The 17,800-nt window shown below is 45.9% G+C and overlaps 1 protein-coding gene across 4 annotated transcripts in view; it reads left to right on the plus strand.

Moving 5' to 3' along the window:
• The first annotated feature begins 3,092 nt into the window (after positions 1-3,092).
• The window catches only part of LOC141515336 (apolipoprotein L6-like), a 30,701-nt gene continuing 15,993 nt past the window's right edge, over positions 3,093-17,800 (plus strand). The window contains exons 1-2 of one of the 4 annotated variants that reach the window (XM_074226800.1): positions 3,093-3,156; positions 5,457-5,608. The gene's annotated coding sequence lies outside the window, so the exon portion shown is untranslated. Of the gene's footprint in view, positions 3,157-4,881; positions 4,923-5,456; positions 5,609-7,200; positions 7,816-15,893; positions 16,299-17,800 lie in introns of those variants that run through there. The other 3 variants (XM_074226801.1, XM_074226802.1, XM_074226799.1) reach the window with 3 other exon arrangements.

Consider the following 17,800-nt stretch of genomic DNA (forward strand, 5'->3'; position numbering starts at 1 on the left):
TGGGTCTCAGTTTCTTCCTCTGTAAAATGAGGGGGGTGGATGACCTCTGAGACCCCTTCTCCATCCAGAGCTATGCTCGGTGCAGTGGATGGAGTCTGGATGACCTAGGTTCAAATCCCAACACTGATGATGGCCAGATGACCTTGAGCATGTCCCTAAAACTCCCCGGCGTCTGTGAGGCTTTGAGCTCTCTGTGATCAAGGGCAAGTCACCTGACCTCTCTGCGCCTCAGTTTACTTGTCTATAAAATGGGGATAAAAAGCTTAAGAGGGTTGAGTGTGGTGTAATAAAAGGAAGGGGTTCTGGGAGTGTAGTACTAGCCTCTGCCATTTGCTGCTTGTGTGATAGTGGATTAGCCAATTCACTTTTCTGGGTCTCAGTTTCCTTCTCTGTAAAGTGAGAGGGTTAGACTTAAAGAACTCCAAATTTGCTTCCCGCTATAATCTAAAATGCTTAATTTGGAGATGAAGACAATGAGACTCCAAGGGAGGAAATAACTCAGTTAACAAGTGACAGGGACCCAAACTTGGCTCCAGAATCCGAGACCTGTTGTGCGCTGTTCACTGAACACGTCCTGGCTCATTCTGGGAGGGGCGATCCTGTACTCCTAGCACTTTATATTTTGTCCCTCCCAGTTCTGAAAAGTCAGATTCTTGGAAAGGGACCAGCTTCTCCCCTGCCATCTCCCCCTTATTCACCTCCAGTGATCTTTGGGAAGGGGACAGGTGGGGCCAGGGCAGAGAGCCTAAAACCCTTCCAGAAGGTCTAGCTAGTAGCTACAGCCTTAATGGCAGCTACCCTTTGTCCCCAAGACTCAGAGACCTGGAGAAGTGAGAGAACATTGAATGAAGAACTGAGAGAGATCTTGAAATATGGAACGTTAGAGTTGAAAAGAATCTTGGAACATGGCACGTCATAACTGGGAGGGACCTTAGAACACGGAATAGCATGACTAGAAAGGACCTAAAAGTATGGAATGTCAGAGCTGGAAGAGACCTTAGAACATGGAATGTCAGAGTTAGGATGGATCTTAGAACTTGGAGTGTCATAACTGGAAAGGGCCTTAAAATATGGAATGTCAAAGCTGAGGGACCTTAGAACAGGGAATGATAGAGTTGGGAAATACCTTAGAATATGGACAATCGGAGCTGGGAGGGATCTTAGCACATGGAGTGTGATAGCTTGGAAGAACTCACTCCAAGTTCTTTCATTTCTAAGACCGTCAGAACGAGGACATTCTGAGCCCAAGAACCGCTAAGTTAAGTAATGACAAAAGCATCTAGAGCCAGAGAAGATGCTGAAATCAAAGTCAGAGGCCTGGGTTCCTAACTCAACCCATTCTGCTGCGTAAGAGTCATAGAATGTCAGGGAGAGGAGGAAGGTCATTTCGCCCAACTGTCGTATTTTTGGATGAGGAAATGAGGCTTGTGGATGTGAAGTGGGGCCTCCAGAGTCCTTAGTCACAGCTCGGAAGGAGCAGAGCCAGAATTGGAAGCTAGGTCACAGAATTTCAGAGTTGGAAAGAGCTTCTTCCCATGGCACCTAATCCAACTGATGATCAAAATCTCTCTGATGCCATCCCCACGTGTGGTCTTCAGTTGGGAGCTCTCCAAGGATCTGGCAAAATATTCCTGAGCCTCAATTTGTCTCTCGGTAACTTCTATCCAATGTTTCTGGTTCAACCGCTAGAGGAAACTGAGTAAGTTATGGGGCTCTCCACTGCCTCCTTCTCTTCTCTGTTCTCTTAGACAATGTTCTCAAAACACAACATGAATTCACTTTCATTTATAGTCAACATAAGGATCTCCCTCCTCCTCCTCCCTCTTCCTAGTCCTTCTTTTCTTCCTGTCACTTTGTCTCCCTCTCTCCCTTCTGTCTCTCTTCTCTTCTGTTCTGTTCTGTTCTGTTCTGTTCTTCCTCTTCTCTCCCCTCCCCTCCCCTCCCCTCCCCTCCTCTCCTCTCCTCTTTTCTTCTCTTTCTGTTCTCTTCTCTTCTGTTCTCTTCTCCATCTTCTCTTCTTCCTCTCCTCCCCTCCCCTCCTCTTCTCTTCCCTCTCCTCTCCTTTCTCTTCTTCCTCTTCTCTCCCCTCCCCTTCCTCTCCTCTCCTCTCCTCTCCTCTCCTCTCCTCTCCTCTCCTCTCCTCTCCTCTCCCCTCCTCTCCCCTCCTCTCCCCTCCTCTCCCCTCCTCTCCCCTCCTCTCCCCTCCTCTCCCCTCCTCTCCCCTCCTCTCCCCTCCTCTCCCCTCCTCTCCCCTCCTCTCCCCTCCTCTCCCCTCCTCTCCTCCTCTCCTCTCCTCTCCTCTCCTCTCCTCTCCTCTCCTCTCCCCTCCCCTCCTCTCCCCTCCCCTCCCCTCCCCTCCTCTCCTCTTTTCTTCTCTTTCTGTTCTCTTCTGTTCTGTTCTCTTTTCTCTTTTCCATCTTCTCTTCTTCCTCTCCTCTCCCCTCCTCTCCCCTCCCCTCCTCTCCTCTCCTCTCCTCTCCTCTCCTCTCCCCTCCCCTCCTCTCCTCTCCTCTCCTCTCCTCTTTTCTTCTCTCTCTGTTCTCTTCTGTTCTGTTCTCTTTTCTCTTCTCCATCTTCTCTTCTTCCTCTCCTCTCCTCTCCTCTCCCCTCCATCATCTGGACTTTTCTGGACTTTCCTCATCTCTAGATGGTAGGCCTGAACCCTGAGGTGCCAGGCTGCTCCAGGCTGGGATCTCGTGGGGGGCTCGTTACAAAGACACTGGAGATTCCCTCTGTGACCTCAAGGAGCTTAAGGTCCTGCTTCGTGGGCTCGCCACAAGGGAAACCATCAGTAAGTCTCTAGATGTGTTCGGTGCCCTAGCACCCCAAACTCCCCTTCCAAGTAGTCTCCTTGGGCATCTCCCCTTGTTCGAGATCCATCATCACTCTATGAAGAAACTCCAGCCTCTCTGGGAGTGGCCTCCAGAGCCCCTTTAGGACTGAGGTCTGGAAGCTTGTGCCCCTGCCCCCTATGGGACTCTGGCACCTCCCTGGGCCCCAGACCAGTCTCTGGGGGATCTCTGGCCATTTCCACACATCACAATGGCATGGAAGAGAGGAGGGGGAGGGGAGGAGAGGCTAGAGAAGAGAGAGGGGAGGAAGAGGGGAGATGCTTCCATCTCAGACCGGACCCCAATCTATGAAGGACATTCCCAAGTAAGACAGTCACTTCAGGACAGGACGGGGCAGCAGAGGTGGTGCCGATGTCTTGCCCGGCCCTCTGTGAAGCAAAACCATAGGAGAGAGGAGAGGAGAGAGGAGAGGAGGGGAGGGGAGAAAAGGAGGAAAGAAAAGCAGGAGGGGGAGGGGAAGAGGAGAAAAAAAGGAGAGAATGGAGCTAGACAAGAGACAGAGCTTTCCACTTCCAACGGCTACATGCATCCCCCCTCAGCCAGGCCCCCTGCCCAGCTTCTGCCTTTTTCCTCTAGCTCCCAGCCCCCAAGATTTAGCTGGCAGGCCTGGCTGGGCTGTCCTCTTCCCCTCCCCTCCCCTCTCCTCTCCTCTCCTCCCTGCCTGCCCCAACTCAGCCCACTGTTGGCAAAAGCGAACAGCTGGGCTGGGAGCCAGATCAGGCCTCAGTTCCACCTAAGATGTGTCCCGGGACTCCCCGAAGAGCAGGGCTATGGGGCCCAAAGTATGCAGACCCCCCTCGCCTCCCCTCAGTCCCCTTTGGGGTCCAGGATTTGAAGCTGCCGCCCCTGCCCCAGAACCCTTTCTCCCCCGGCACCTGCCCAGTCTCCATAACAACCATTGTGCCAAACCACCAAGCCTGCTGTCCTCACCTCACTGTCTTCACCTCGCCTCCTGCCAAGAGTCTCTGGGCACAAATGGGGGGTGGGTAGAGGTGTCCCTGAGCGCTCCAGGATGGGGGGCGGGGGTGGGGAGAAATACAGGGAACTAAAAATACAGTTTTAAATGAGAAGGTTCTGCCCATGTTGAATTGCCAGGGAGTAGAGATCTCAGCCCTGGATAGAAGCTTAGAGATCCTCAAGTCCAACTCTTTCATTTTACAGAAGGGGAAACTGAGTCCCTGGGAAGGGAAGTGACTTATCCAAAAATGGTAAAAGAGTAGAGTGAAACCCAAGCCCTTTGACCCCACCTCCAGGGTCCTCTTGGATTAAGGAGATAATAGGTGCAATGAACTCATTGCCAGGAAAGCTATAGGTGCGAATCTCACCTCAACCATTCGCTAGCTATGTGACCCTGGTAAAGTCAGTTCCTCTCTCTGCCTCAGTGGAATGTTCCTTAGGAAAATGGGAATAAGAGGCCCTGGGGGAGCTGCCCTCCTAGGGCGGTCGTGAAGCCTACGGAGACGTCTCCCACGATGAAGTCCACCGGAGCTCCCAAGGGGGACGTTAAGCAGGGCTGCTGGGTCTGGGGTCTGGGAAAACCCTCCTCACTCAAGCAGAAAGCATGCTGTGACCCTCGGAGGTCATTCTGTAGCTGCTGAGGGACGGCCAAGGCTTGATGGGGAGGGTCAAGCTCCAGGGCAGGAGGGAGGAGGAGAGATGGCACAGGTGTGTCTGCTGCCATCTGCTGGCGGCCAGTTGGGATGTGGCGGGGATGGGGACTTTCTGTGTGGGGAGGACGGAGGAGAGACAGACAGACAGACCAGGGGAAAGAGAGAGGATGAGAGAGAGACGCACACAGAGAGGGAAAGAGGCACAAAAAAGAGAAGACAGGTGAGACAGAGAGGGAAAGAGAAAGAGACACACATGGAGAAAGAGAGAGACTGTCACAGCCAGACATGCAAAGGAAAAAGAACAGTCCTAGACAGAGAGAGGAAGAGCAACAGAGAAGAGACGGAGAGATCACGGAGCGGTGAGGGACCCGAGAGAATCCACCAGGAGAGAGGAAGGCATCAGAAGCATTCTGAGGAAAGGCAGACTTGTTTAGGAGATGGCAGATAATAACTCCCATTGGTGAGCATAGAGCGAAAAGATGGGCCAGGCTGAAAATGAAGGGGTAACCGACTGTGGGGAGCCTTGAATGTTAGTAAAGGAATCTGAATTTCACTCTATAGCCAAGAGAAGGAGAGCATGGAGCCGACCTGGATTCAAGTCTGTTTTTGTTTTTTCCAAGGCAGTGGGGTTAAGTGATTTGCCCAAGGTCACACACCTAGGTAATTATTAAATGTTGGAAGTGGGATTTGAACTCAGGTCCTCCTGACTCCAGGGCCGGTACACTGTGCCACCTAGCTACTCCTGAATTCGAGTCCTACCTTGGATACACACTGGCTATTTGACTTTGATTCAATCATATACATTCAGGGGCTTAAATTGGAAAAGAACTGCTAATTTGTATTGGTCCAGGCCTTTCTCGGTGAGAATTCCCTCTATCATTGAAATCACGTCTGGTTTCAATCACTGGAAAATTTTTCAACCATGTTAGTAATGAGAGTTCACATTTATACAATATTTTCAGGTTTGTTAAAGGCTCTTCTATCTTCCTTGTAGAATCTGCAGTATCCTTGCGACCATTTTGCAGATGAGGAAACAATCTCAGACACAAAGCAATTCATCCCAAAGCCAACTAGTTTAGCTGATGCAGCTGGGACAAGACCCCGGATCATCCTGAGGGCATCATCTTGAACAGCACAGTTGCCAAGGTAACAGCTCAGTTATAACTGATTTCCAGTTTACAACTCACTTTTCCTACCTCCGCGAATAAGGGGTACAAATAAGAGGTAGTGTGGTAACATTGAAAGAAATCTGGAGGGGGTGGCTAGATGGCCCAGTGGATAGAGCACCAGCCCTGGAGTCAGGAGCACCTGAGTTCAAATCCCAGCCTCAGACACTTAATAATGACCTAGCTGTGTGGCCTTGGACAAGTCACTTAACCCCATTGCCTTGCCAAAAAAAAGAAAGAAATCTAGAGTCAAAGTCAAGGAGACTCATCTTTCTGAGTTCAAATCTGGCTTCAGATACTGACAGCGTGACCTCTGGCCAAGTCCCTTCACCCTGTTTACCTCAGTTTCCTCCTCGGCAAAATGAGCTAGAGAAAGAAATGGCAAACTATTCCAGCAACTCTGCCAATAAAACTCCAAGATAAGGTCTCAAAGAAAATAAAACAAGAGCTGTGTGGTCCTGGGCAAGTCACTCAAGCTCTGTGAACTCATTCTCTTCCTATGTAAAATGAAGGGGTTAGACTAGTTGGTGTAGCATTTCCAGCTCTAAACCCATAATCATATAGCACATCATCTGAAACGAATTCCTACTCAGACTCACACATCAGGTTCCCAGAACTCCAATGACTACTTCTTCTCCTCCCAGAGTCGAGGGGTAGCATTGAAGGGTTAGGGGTATTTTTTGCTAAGGTCATACAGCTCATGAGCCCCCATCAGTGTGTTTCTAGTTACACTTGGTATCCATCAACCAGACTTAATTAGGTTTTAGGAAGGGGTATCTTAATATTTCTCTCTAATTGGTTTTGAAAGAACAACAACCCTCTAAAGTCAGTGAACAGTCTCCTAGGTACATAACTCTCCCAAGATCATATAGACTCTAGCACAGGTGGCAAAGGGGTTACTCCCAGTTCCTGGAAGTCCCTTTGTGGACGTTCCCAATTCGTTCCCCTTAAGCAAGATGTACTTTTTTGTCTGCTAGGCTATTTGTAGTCTTGAATTTCCGTTAAATCTGTCCTTGGCTACGGATGGAGAAGTTGCAATCAGCTATTCTGGGGATGCTGCTAGGACAAGAGTCTAGATTCTCCAGCTCTCCAAAGTTCATGAGAGCCTCCTCCAGCCCAAAGGGGAGGCGGTGTTGGTGGTAAGGGGTCTGAGGTTGAAACCCTCTCCTCCCAAGGACAGAACCTTCCTCTGACTCCACTACCTACTCGAATCTCTGATTCTACTTACATCATTTTACACAGGACTCAACCCAAATAGATTTCGTATGATAACCAGGGAGGTCCCCAGACCTCATTCACCCCAGAAAATAAAGGAGATGTGTTTCGCCTGATAGATGTCATAAGGATAGCATTATGATCATATAACCTGATAGATGTCATAAGGATAGCATGTATGAGCATATAACCTGATAGATGTCATAAGGATAGCATATATGATCGTATAACCCAGTAGATGTCATAAGGATAGCATGTATGAGCATATAACCTGATAGATGTCATAAGGATAGCATATATGATTATATAATCCGGTAGATGTCATAAGGATAGCATATATGATCATATAACCTGATAGATGTCATAAGGATAGCATGTATGAGCATATAACCTGGTAGATGTCATTAGGATAGCATATATGATCATATAATCCGGTAGATGTCATAAGGATAGTATATTATCATTTATTCCAAGTGGGATGGATTAACTGTTTTACTATCTCAGTGACCTCTAGCTTTACATATGTAAATAGAATGATCTTCACTTTATAGATGAGAAAACAGACTCTGAGGTGACTTGCCAAGGGAACCTAGAGGTCCTGATTGCATGTCCCAGGATGCTTTGCAATATCCTTTCCCTAGCTATCTGAGGAGGGATTGACCTTCTCAACCAAGTAAGTGTGGAGTGAAGAAATTAGCTCAGAAATCCGTTTTATATTGGCTAGGAGCCTGGCAAGACAGAGCAGCCCTTTGGGGAGGCGCAGGCTTCAGAGCTCAGGTACAGGTGGGAGGCCTCGCCACCTGCTCTGAGCGGGATACAGTTTCTCTTCCTGAGCCAAGGCTGGGAGCCCTTGGGTCTGTTTTGATGTGTCACCAAGGTGCCCCTGGCAAGCAGCTGGCATTCATATGGCACCTTCCCTGCTGCAGGTCAAAGTCCTTACTTGGTACTTAATTCTGCATTGCCTTCAGTGAGGTGAGTCATTGTTCATTCCTGTCTCCCTTTTATAGATGGGGTCATATAGGGTACAGAATTAAAGAGAGAACAGCACCTGAAGACCATAGCTGGGGAGGCGAAGGGGGACTAGACCAGGGGCTTTTTACATTTAGGGGGGCCTGGTAAAGCCAATGGATGCCTTTTAAATGCCTAAAGTATAAGTTATATTGAACAAGCTAGAATTTTTTCCAAGTTCATAGACCCCAGGCAAAATCCTCTGATTTAGTCCTTCTCTTTAACTTTACAGATAATAAACTGAGGCTTAGACAGAGAAGCGACTTAGTCGCACAAGTAATAAGAAGCAGAGTTAAGATTCGAACCCATGTCTTCCAATTTCAAATCTAGTGTTTAATGCCCATGTCCGGGCTTGGGAGGCCAGCCAGCCCCCCTGGACAGTGTTTCCTAATGAGAACAAAGGAGGTTTCTTCTCAGGCAATGAAGCTGCAAGCCTAGGGGGTGGCTCGGCTGACTCCTTGCCTCCCTTAGGATTTCTCTTTGTTCCCTCAGAAATGGGACCCGTCGGAGCCTGCCTTGAGCCCAGGGGAGTATTCAGAGCGAACACAACAGTTTCTTAAGTCCTGGTCCCCTCTGCTCACCCCACTTCCTACAGTCACTTCTTAATCTGCCATCCTGGGCCAGCCTTGGCCAAGATTGGAAATGGGCCAAATGCTTTTGGCCCCCAAACTCCTCTTTCTGGGCCCTCTCCCAGCACCACCTTCCCATTGGGCACCCACTCTGCTTCTGGCTGCTCTGTCTCTAAGAGAGCAGCCCCTGGAGTGGAAAATTCCCTGCCTGAGAGTCTGGAAAACCTAGTCTTAGGTCTGAAATGACCACCCTGCTGCCTTTGTCAGGGGCCTCATCTTCTCAATCTCCCCTCTCCCCTCCTCCCCACCCCAGTTCTGACATTTTCTGTTCTAGGATCTGTTCTAGTTCTGATAGTCTCTGTTCTAAGCTCCCTCCCAGCTCTGACCTTCCTTGTTCTAAGGCTCCCCCCAACTCTGATATTCCTATCTTTTTCTTTTTTTTTTAGAATTTTTGCAAGGCAATGGGGTTAAGTGGCTTGCCCAAGGCCACACAGCTAGGTAATTATTAAGTGTCTGAGGTCAGGGGGCTGCTAGGTGGCATAGTGGATAAAGCACCGGCCCTGGAGTCAGGAGTACCTGGGTTCAAATCTGGTCTCAGACACTTAATAATGACCTAGCTGTGGCCTTGGGCAAGCCACTTAACCCCATTTGCCTTACAAAAACCTAAAAAAAAAAAGTGTCTGAGGTCAGATCTGAACCCAGGTCCTCCTGACTCCAGGGCCGGTGCTCTATCCACTGTGCCACCTAGCCACCCCAATATACCTATTCTAAGATCCCTCCCTGCTGACCTTCCTCGATCTCAGGCCCCCCAACTCAGATATTCCCTGTTCTAAGTTCCCTCCCAGCCCTGGCATTCTATTGTCAAAGGTTCTTCCTGCCCTCATATTCTTAAAATTCTAAGAAAAGTATCTGATATGTTTGGACATGAAGGATGTGTCATACCTGCTGCAAAGAGCTCATGAGTCACAAGTTCAGAAGAAGGGACACATTTTCAGACCTAGTCAAGATATTGATTTGCTTTCTTTGGCCTCATTTAGTTGTTACAAGGGAAGGTTCTATTGAGAGGGACATTGGGAAGTAACAGTACATTTTCTAAAAAAGAGAGAAAGAGCATATACTAAAAAATTGTTTAAAAAGAAAAGAGGGGACAGTCAGGAATCAGGAGGACCTGAGTTCAAATTTGACCTCAGACACTTGATAATCTCCTAACTGTATGATCTTGGGCAGGTCACTTAACCCCATTGCCTTGCAAAAACTTTAAAAGAAAAAGGAGAGGTGGTGCCCAGATGGCAGAGTAGACCCAGCAACATGGGTTAACTCTCCAACATTTCCCTTTAAACAACTTTAAAAAATGCCTCAAATCAAAATTTTGGAGCAGTGGCGCCAACAAAAAATCAAGATGAGACATTTTTCCAGTCTAAGACAACTTAGAAGAAAGGTCCATGCCACTGGGGTGAGAGTTGGTCAGGAGAGCATGTGGTGGCAGCACCATAGATGGACCTTAGAGGTGACCCCAGTACAGAAGCAGCAGCTTCAGCCCAGAGATGTAATGGACAGTAGACCCTTTGCTGATACTGGCTGCAATTGGGGCTAATTAGCCATTCTATTGCCCGTAGGAGTTCTGGGTCACGGTTCCAGGGAGGAGAAGAGCTGGGGGGAAGGGGTGAGAGCAGGGACTGTGGTCACAGATCCAGGGGCAAGAGGAGTGTTGGTGCTTGAAGCTGCAGGGGAGCAGTGGCCCTCCCTGGCTAAGGACCAGAGTACAGACCAGGAGAGCAGTGATCACACCTCTCCCAGGATCATACCATCTGGAGGCACTGAAAACCTGCAGATTCCCTAAACCAGCTTTGTAAATAATAGCAACAAAAAGTCTGATGCTTGGGCCAGTGCCAAGGTCAGGGTGGTCAAAGTCAAGAATTAGGCTAGAAAAATGAACAACAATTCAAAAAATCAATAAAAAGCTACTGCAGGAAAAACCAAGACACAGACTCAGCAGAAGATAACAATGTGAAAGTAACTGCAACCAAACCTATCAGAAATAAGGGGAAGTGGGGGCAGCTAGGTGGTGCAGTGGGTAGAGTCAGGAGGACCTGAGTTCAAATCTGACCTCAGACACGTAATAATTGCCTAGCTGTGTGACCTTGGGCAAGTCACTTAACCCCAGTGCCTTAAATTAAAAAAAATGAAAAAAAGAAATAGGGGGCAATAGGTGGTGCAGTGGATAGAGCACTAACCTCGGAGTCAGGAGGGCATGAGTTCCAACCTGGCCACAGACACTGGACACTTTCTAGCTGTGTGACCTTGAGCAAGTCACTTAACCCTGATTGCTCTGAATCCAGGGTCATCTCCAGTCAAACTGATTCATACTTGACCACTGGACCTAGATGGCTCTGGAAGAAAGCGTGAAGCTGTTGACATTGCACAGCCCCCTTCACTCAAATCCAATTCCCTGCTTGCCATGGCAGCACCTCCCTGATGTCACGGTCTTCTTTGAGAATAAAGGATAAATATTATCAGAAATAACAACTGTATAAGGGACCCTAATGCATTGTTGGTGGAGTGCTGACCTGATCCAACTATTCTGGAGAACAATTGGGATTTTATAGCCCAAAGAGCTATAAAATTCTACATTCCTTTTGATCCACCAATACCACTACTAATCCTAGACCCCAAAGAGATCAAAGAATTTTGTGGTGGCAAAGAATTACAATTAAAGGGGATGCTCATCAATTGAAGAATGACTAAACAAGTTGGGACATATGATTGTGATGGAGTACTACTGTGCTATAAGAAAGGATGAGGGGCAGCTAGATGGTACAGTGGATAGAGCACCGGCCCTGGAGTCAGGAGGAGGACCTGAGTTCAAATTTGGTCTCAAACACTTTTCAATTACCTAGCTGTGTGACCTTGGACAAGTCACTTAACCCCATTGCCTTGCAAAACCCAAAACAAAAATTATGAGAGGGGAGGTTTCAGAAATACATGGCAAAATATATGGATACAAAATGAAGTGAGAAGAATGGGAACATCATTGTGCAGAATAATAGCAATGTGGTAATGATGAGCAAACTACTGTGATACACCAGGCTACTCTGATCAATACAATGATCCAATTCAATCCCAAAGGACTCATGATGGAAAAATACTCTCCACCTCCAGAGAAGGAAGTGATGAACTCAGAATGCAAATGGAAGTCTAGTTTTCTCACTTCATTTTTTTTTGCTTTTTTTCTTGCAATATGGAAAAATGTTTTGCATGATTTCACATGTATAATTGATATCATATTGCTTGCTTTCTTGGTGGGTGGAAGGTGGGATGGAGGGAAAGAATTTGGAACATGAATTTTTTTAAATGTTAAAAATAAACTAAAATGTTAAAATGTTAAAAGTTAATAAATAATTCTTTTAAAAAAAAGGAAGAAAAGCATCTGGTAAATTTACTCACTTTAAGCTGTCAGGGATGACATCAGGACATCTGAGGGAAAGATAAGAAGGATCTTGTAACAGGCAAGTCAAACCCCACCCCACTCCCCCAAGACCCAAAGGAATATATCTCAGACACTTGAACCCAAGAACCTTGGGAATAATGGAGTTACCAGTTCTGTTTTCAGTGCAAGCCCTACCCCCATCACAAAGGGAAGCAATCACTTTGGAAAAGCCCTATCCCTTCCCTTTCCTCACCACCACTAACCTCTGTCCACCAATGGGCAATGGGTATGTCCAAGAGGCCCTGGCAGGGGTAGTGCCAAATCATTGGTCCTGCTTCCAGACCAAGTGCTGGACGAAGCAGCCCCTCTCTCCCTTTCCAGGATGGGTTCCGTCCACTGCTCCTGCAGCTATCATGGCTACAATTTTGAAGATCCAGAGAAAAGCCATTGACCGCTAAAGTCTTGAGCTCTGTCAAATGGTTCAATGGCAGAAACCAACAGGATTTTATCAGTGGAAATGACATTCATGAGGCCTCATTCCCATCTGATTGCCCATTGTCCTAAGGACCAAGGGATCTTTCCATCAGATTGGCCCTGAAACCTCCCATGATTATTCTCTCTCAGCATGTAAGCTCCCTGAGGGAAGGGACTGTCTGACTTTTCTATCACTATCGCAATTGTTCTATGTTTTTTTTTTTTAGTTTTTGCAAGGCAGTGGGGTTAAGTGGCTTGCCCAAGGTCACACAGCTAGGTCATTATTAAGTGTCTGAGGTCAAATTTGAACTCAGGTCCTCCTGACTCCAGGGCCAGTGCTCTATCCACTGCGCCACCTAGCTGCCCCTGCAATTGTTCTATTATTGAGATATTTTTCTTGCTTCCCTGAGATTTCTGCCATTGAATTGTAAAATAATTTCTAAATTATTAACTTAATAATTGGCCACCAAAAAAGAAACAAATTATTAACCAGAATTTAAAATACAATTCTATGAAGGGAGAGAGTGGCTTTGTACTTAGAGAACAGAGCACCAAGGTGAGGGGTTTCTTTCATTGCCATTCATTCTCCAGGTTGTGAATAGATAAATGAAAAGCTCAGTATTGGTTCTTACTCATTTTCCTTTGAAAGATCATCGGAACAAAAGTCGATTTTATAGCCTCAGACTCTATTGAATTTCTGGGAGCAAGAGAGAAACATAGACCCTAATTTAGTTTGGAGGATCAGAGAATCATCACAAGGGGGTAAATGAGAGCTATAAGAGATTTCTTTTTTTTTTTTAAATAGACTGGTATGGATTTTTTGTTTTGACATCACCTTGATCTGCTCCTGTATCCCTCCTCTTATCCCCTTCCAGACAGCCACCTTTAATAGGAAAATTTAAAAAATAAAAGAAGGGAAAAAAATCAAGCAAAATCAATTGATATATTAAAAAATTCTGATACTATGTACAATGTTACATTCTCATGGCCCGCTTCCTGTCTACTCCCTCATCATCACTGCAAAACTGAATCTTTCCAAACATCTTCTAATCTTGTTCCTCATAATTTTTCATTTCTTTTATTTCTTGGGAGGGAGGGTTTCTCTCCATTTATATATGACTGCCATTATGTATATTTTTTTCCCATTCATGTTTAGTCTTCCCAGTTTCTCTGCATTTATCACATTCATCATTTTTTACAAAACAGTAAGATTTCTGTTCATGTTAAGTCTTCCCAGGTTTCTCTGTATTTATCACATTCATCATTTCTTATCGCACAGTAAGATTTCTTTAACAATCACCTACCACATCTTGTATAACCATTCCCTGGTCAATGGGCACTGACTTTGTTTCCCAATCTTTGTTACTCCCCCCCCACACACACAATATCGCTAAAAATATTTTACTTTTTTTTTTTTGAACATTAACATTTGATGATAGTGGATGGACCTTACAAATGAAATTTCTGGATAAAAGGATGAAGACATTTTAGTCCCTTTATTTGCGACATTCCAAATACGAGGAATTTCTAACCCTAAATCAGACAGTTGCCTGGACTGGTGATTTTGAATCAAAGGGAATCAAAGCCACAGATTTAATCAGCTCCTGCGGAGTCTGATTAGTTTATTCTGGATGTGGTCCCGTGTAGGTTTGGCTATAAACTTAAAGGTGATTAGCTTGTCCTGGTCAAGGAAAGACTTTCAATTTATTGTGTATTAGCAGCTGGGCTCTGAGAACCTAAGCTAGCTCAGAAGATGGTGCGGAGAGAATGTTAGCATCCACATTTCTGAGCACAGAGAGAATCAGAAGAAAGAAAGAAGAAACACAATAATTAGTAGAGAACAGACAACCGACACTGGCAAAGCAATGGAAGCTTCCACAAAGAGGACACACCCATCAACGTGACCCACAGAGAGTAAGATGAGCTGCCCACCAGGGCCCTAGTAGCAGGGTGATGCCAGCAGCCCAGCTTTGGCAGCAGCTCGAGTCCTCCACATCATACAGGAATTCTTCTCTGCCCTTTACACATGCCCCCCCAGTTATAAATGTTGGGCATGAGGGTGTGGTAAACTGCAGGACAGATAGAATGCTACAGAAATTTGTTGTTGTCATTTTCATCATCAAGCATTTGACTATCTTCTAAATTATTATAGTATGATATATTATCATATAATATATAGTTATTATATAATAATATATTTAAATCTTCTAAAATTACATATAGATAGGCAAATAGATAGATAGGTGATAGATAGATAGATAGATAGATAGATAGATAGATAGATAGATAGATAGATAGATCTTTGTTCTGTTTTGAACCCCCCAATGGGGTCTTCTTGGCAAAGATACTATGGAAGTTTGCCATTTCCTTCTCTAGTGGGTTAAGGCAGAGATTAAATGACTTGCCCAGGATCGCACAGCTACTATCAAAGGTTGAATTTGAATGCAGATCTCCCTGACTCCAGGCCCAGGGCTCTAGCCACTGAACCACCTAGTTGCCTCCAAGACAAACAGAGTTTTAGTGACTTGCCCACACAGTGAGTTTGTGGCTGGGTTTGAACTCTTCCAGGTCCGATGCTCTAGTCACTGAGCCACTCAGCTCCCTCTGGTCTCCAGAGACTGGGTAGTAAGTACAGACTGCAGGGAAGGCCCATGAGTTTACGGCTTCAAGTCAAGAATGACCCATAGGGAGTCTCAAATTTGGGACTTCTGGGGTTCACGTGTGAGAGATAGTTTCCCAGATACACAAATATCACACAATTTCCATTGAGTTTGTAATGAACTTATTTGTTCTTTCAAAAAGGCTAGTTGGGTAAGGGTAACTCTTTTGCCAATGGAATAAATTCTATTTTATTTATTTGTTCGTTTGTTTATCTATTTATCTATTCATTCATTCATTCATTTACTTGTTTGTTTATTTGTTTAATTTATTTATTTTAGATTTTTCAAGGCAATGGGGTTAAGTAGCTTGCCCAGGGCCACACAGCTAGGTAATTATTAAGTGTCTGAGGCTGGATTTGAACTTAGGTCCTCCTGACTCCAGGACGAGTGCTCTATCCACTTTGTCACCTAGCTGCTCCTGGAATAAATTATCAATAGTGAATTTTAGGCAATCTTTTTTAGGGCAAAGGTAAAAAAAGCTACCCAAATATGACCTAAAACTGGAAGGACCCTTGAAAATTATCTTTGTCCAACCTTTCATTTTATACATTTGGAAAACAGGCCTGGAGAAAGGCAGGGGCTTGTTCCAAGCTAAGTTAGCTAAGAAATGGTTGAATCTGGCTCCGTCCTCAGCCATCCCATTATGGGATGTCAGCCCCGTTGCACATACCCAGTATGTATTCAGGCTCAGGGCTGGACTCTGAGGCTCCCAGATGGGAAGGGGAGCCAAGACTTGAGTATCTGTCCGTGGCCAGGCAAAATAACAGAGTCATCCTGTGACTTTTATTCCAGTTCGGCCAGCTGTTTATTCCCCTCTGCTGGGCTCTGCTGGCAGGGCCTCACCCCACTCTGGGACTTCCAGGGCTAACGGCAAATAGTCTAGAGATCCCCCCAGCACAGATCTGGCTGGGTCTCCAGGTATATAGGTTTTATTCTTCTTCTGGCAAAACCTACTTAGGAGACTTGAGAAATAAAGCTGGTGATAAGATCAGAGCTCATTTTACTGACCAACACCTATTTTCTCCTGAAGGCAGGCTCTCATGGCACATTTCCTTGCTGTTCACAAAGAGAGATCTTTATAATCATTGGGCAAGTGGTTTTAAGGCTGCCCCAGCAAGGAGCAAAGTCCCCTTCTGAGAGTGCCAACTGACTCTGCTGGGTGGGGCCACACAGCTCCCCGTGGACTAGGAAAAACCAACAAAAACCAAACAAACCAACTGATATTGTGTCTAAGTTCATCACTTTTTCCAAGGCAGCCCAGGATGTCTGCCTGGGCCTGAGACTAATTGCACTGACTGGTGAGCAGCCCCTGAAGAGGTAAGAGCATCCCTTTTATAGGAGGGGTCCCTGTATGCTACCCACTGGGGGGGCATGGACCCCCCCAGCCTTGGCAGAGGTCAGTGGAGGGTGAGTAAGAGCCATCTGTGGGTGGGTGGCTGGGAAAGGAATGAGGGGCTGCTCTAGGGGACTGAAGTATTCAGTCCCAAGGGTTTCTAAGGGAACTGGGTATCATCCAAGGCTACTCCCCTAGCTTATAGGTTTCTAGGGGTAGGGCTTGGGTTAATTTGATCCATCAGGCGGTCTGTGACTGGCGGACACTCGCCTTTTCCGTCCCATCCCTAGGCTAATGATATCTTACTCCCCTCTGGAGAAGTTGCAGAGCAATGGGTCCCTTTTGGGAACAGACCTCTTTTAAAAGTTGCCTTTATTGAAAAGGTTGGAAAGTTAAAGAAATTGAAAAGTGAAAGTTAAATTCCCCCAGGAAATATTGTTGGTTCCCAAAGTTCCCAACCTTTTAGATCATCATAGCAAATCCAGAGAGTCAGAAAAGGCCATTTTCTGTTTAAATACTAATAATAGGCTCATCCTGTGCCATGCCCCAGTGAATCTTCTGATGTCAAGGATTGCGTCGCGGGGGAAGGGCCTGTGCATGTGGCTTTAGGATTGAGTCCCCACTCTCTCTATCCTTATCTAATTATTGGGATAATATTATTGACAATTGCTGCCATTCACACGGCTCCTTTACGGTTTGCAGAGGACTTGAGAAATGTCATCTCCTTTCATCCTCACAATGAACCAAGGGAGGTGGGGACTGTTGTTTCTCAGTCGTGTCCAACTCTCTGTGACTCCATTTGGGGTTCTCTTGGCAAAGATACTGGAGGAGTTTGCCATTTCCTCCTCCAGTTCATTATACAGATGAAGAAACTGAAGTAAAGAGGGCTAAGTGACTTGCCCAGGGTCATATGGCTAGGAAGTGTCTGAGGCAGCTCTTGAACTCAGATCCTCCTGATTCCAGGCTCAGAACTCTATCCACAGCTCCACTTAATTGCTCTCCTTTGCTTTTGTCTTCCTTCCTTCCTTCCTTCCTTCCTTCCTTCCTTCCTTCCTTCCTTCCTTCCTTCCTTCCTATCATCCAGGATACAATGATATTTTTGTCATGATAACAATGATGAAAATAATGTAAATAATAGCATTATGTATTGCATATTATTATTTAAATATTAAATAAAATATATATATATATGTTAAATAAAATATTTATTCTGGATGTGGAAAGTCCTTTTGCTTGTATTGATTACAATCTTCCTATCACTTGGGAGATGCCCGAGACACAATATTAAATGTCTCTGGAGGGCCAGGGTTCCAGTCCCACTTCAAGCACTTATTAGCCACTTAATACTGGATAAACCACATTAATCTCCCTGGGCCTCAGTTTCCTCATTTGCAACATGGGATTTAGAGCTCTCAATTTATGATCCTACCAATCCAACTGGAAAAGGCTATCAGACTCTCTGGGAATGGAAGAGGGTCCAAGAAGA

Source organism: Macrotis lagotis, chromosome 2 (assembly GCF_037893015.1).
Source record: "Macrotis lagotis isolate mMagLag1 chromosome 2, bilby.v1.9.chrom.fasta, whole genome shotgun sequence".
Classification (NCBI taxonomy): domain Eukaryota; kingdom Metazoa; phylum Chordata; class Mammalia; order Peramelemorphia; family Peramelidae; genus Macrotis; species Macrotis lagotis.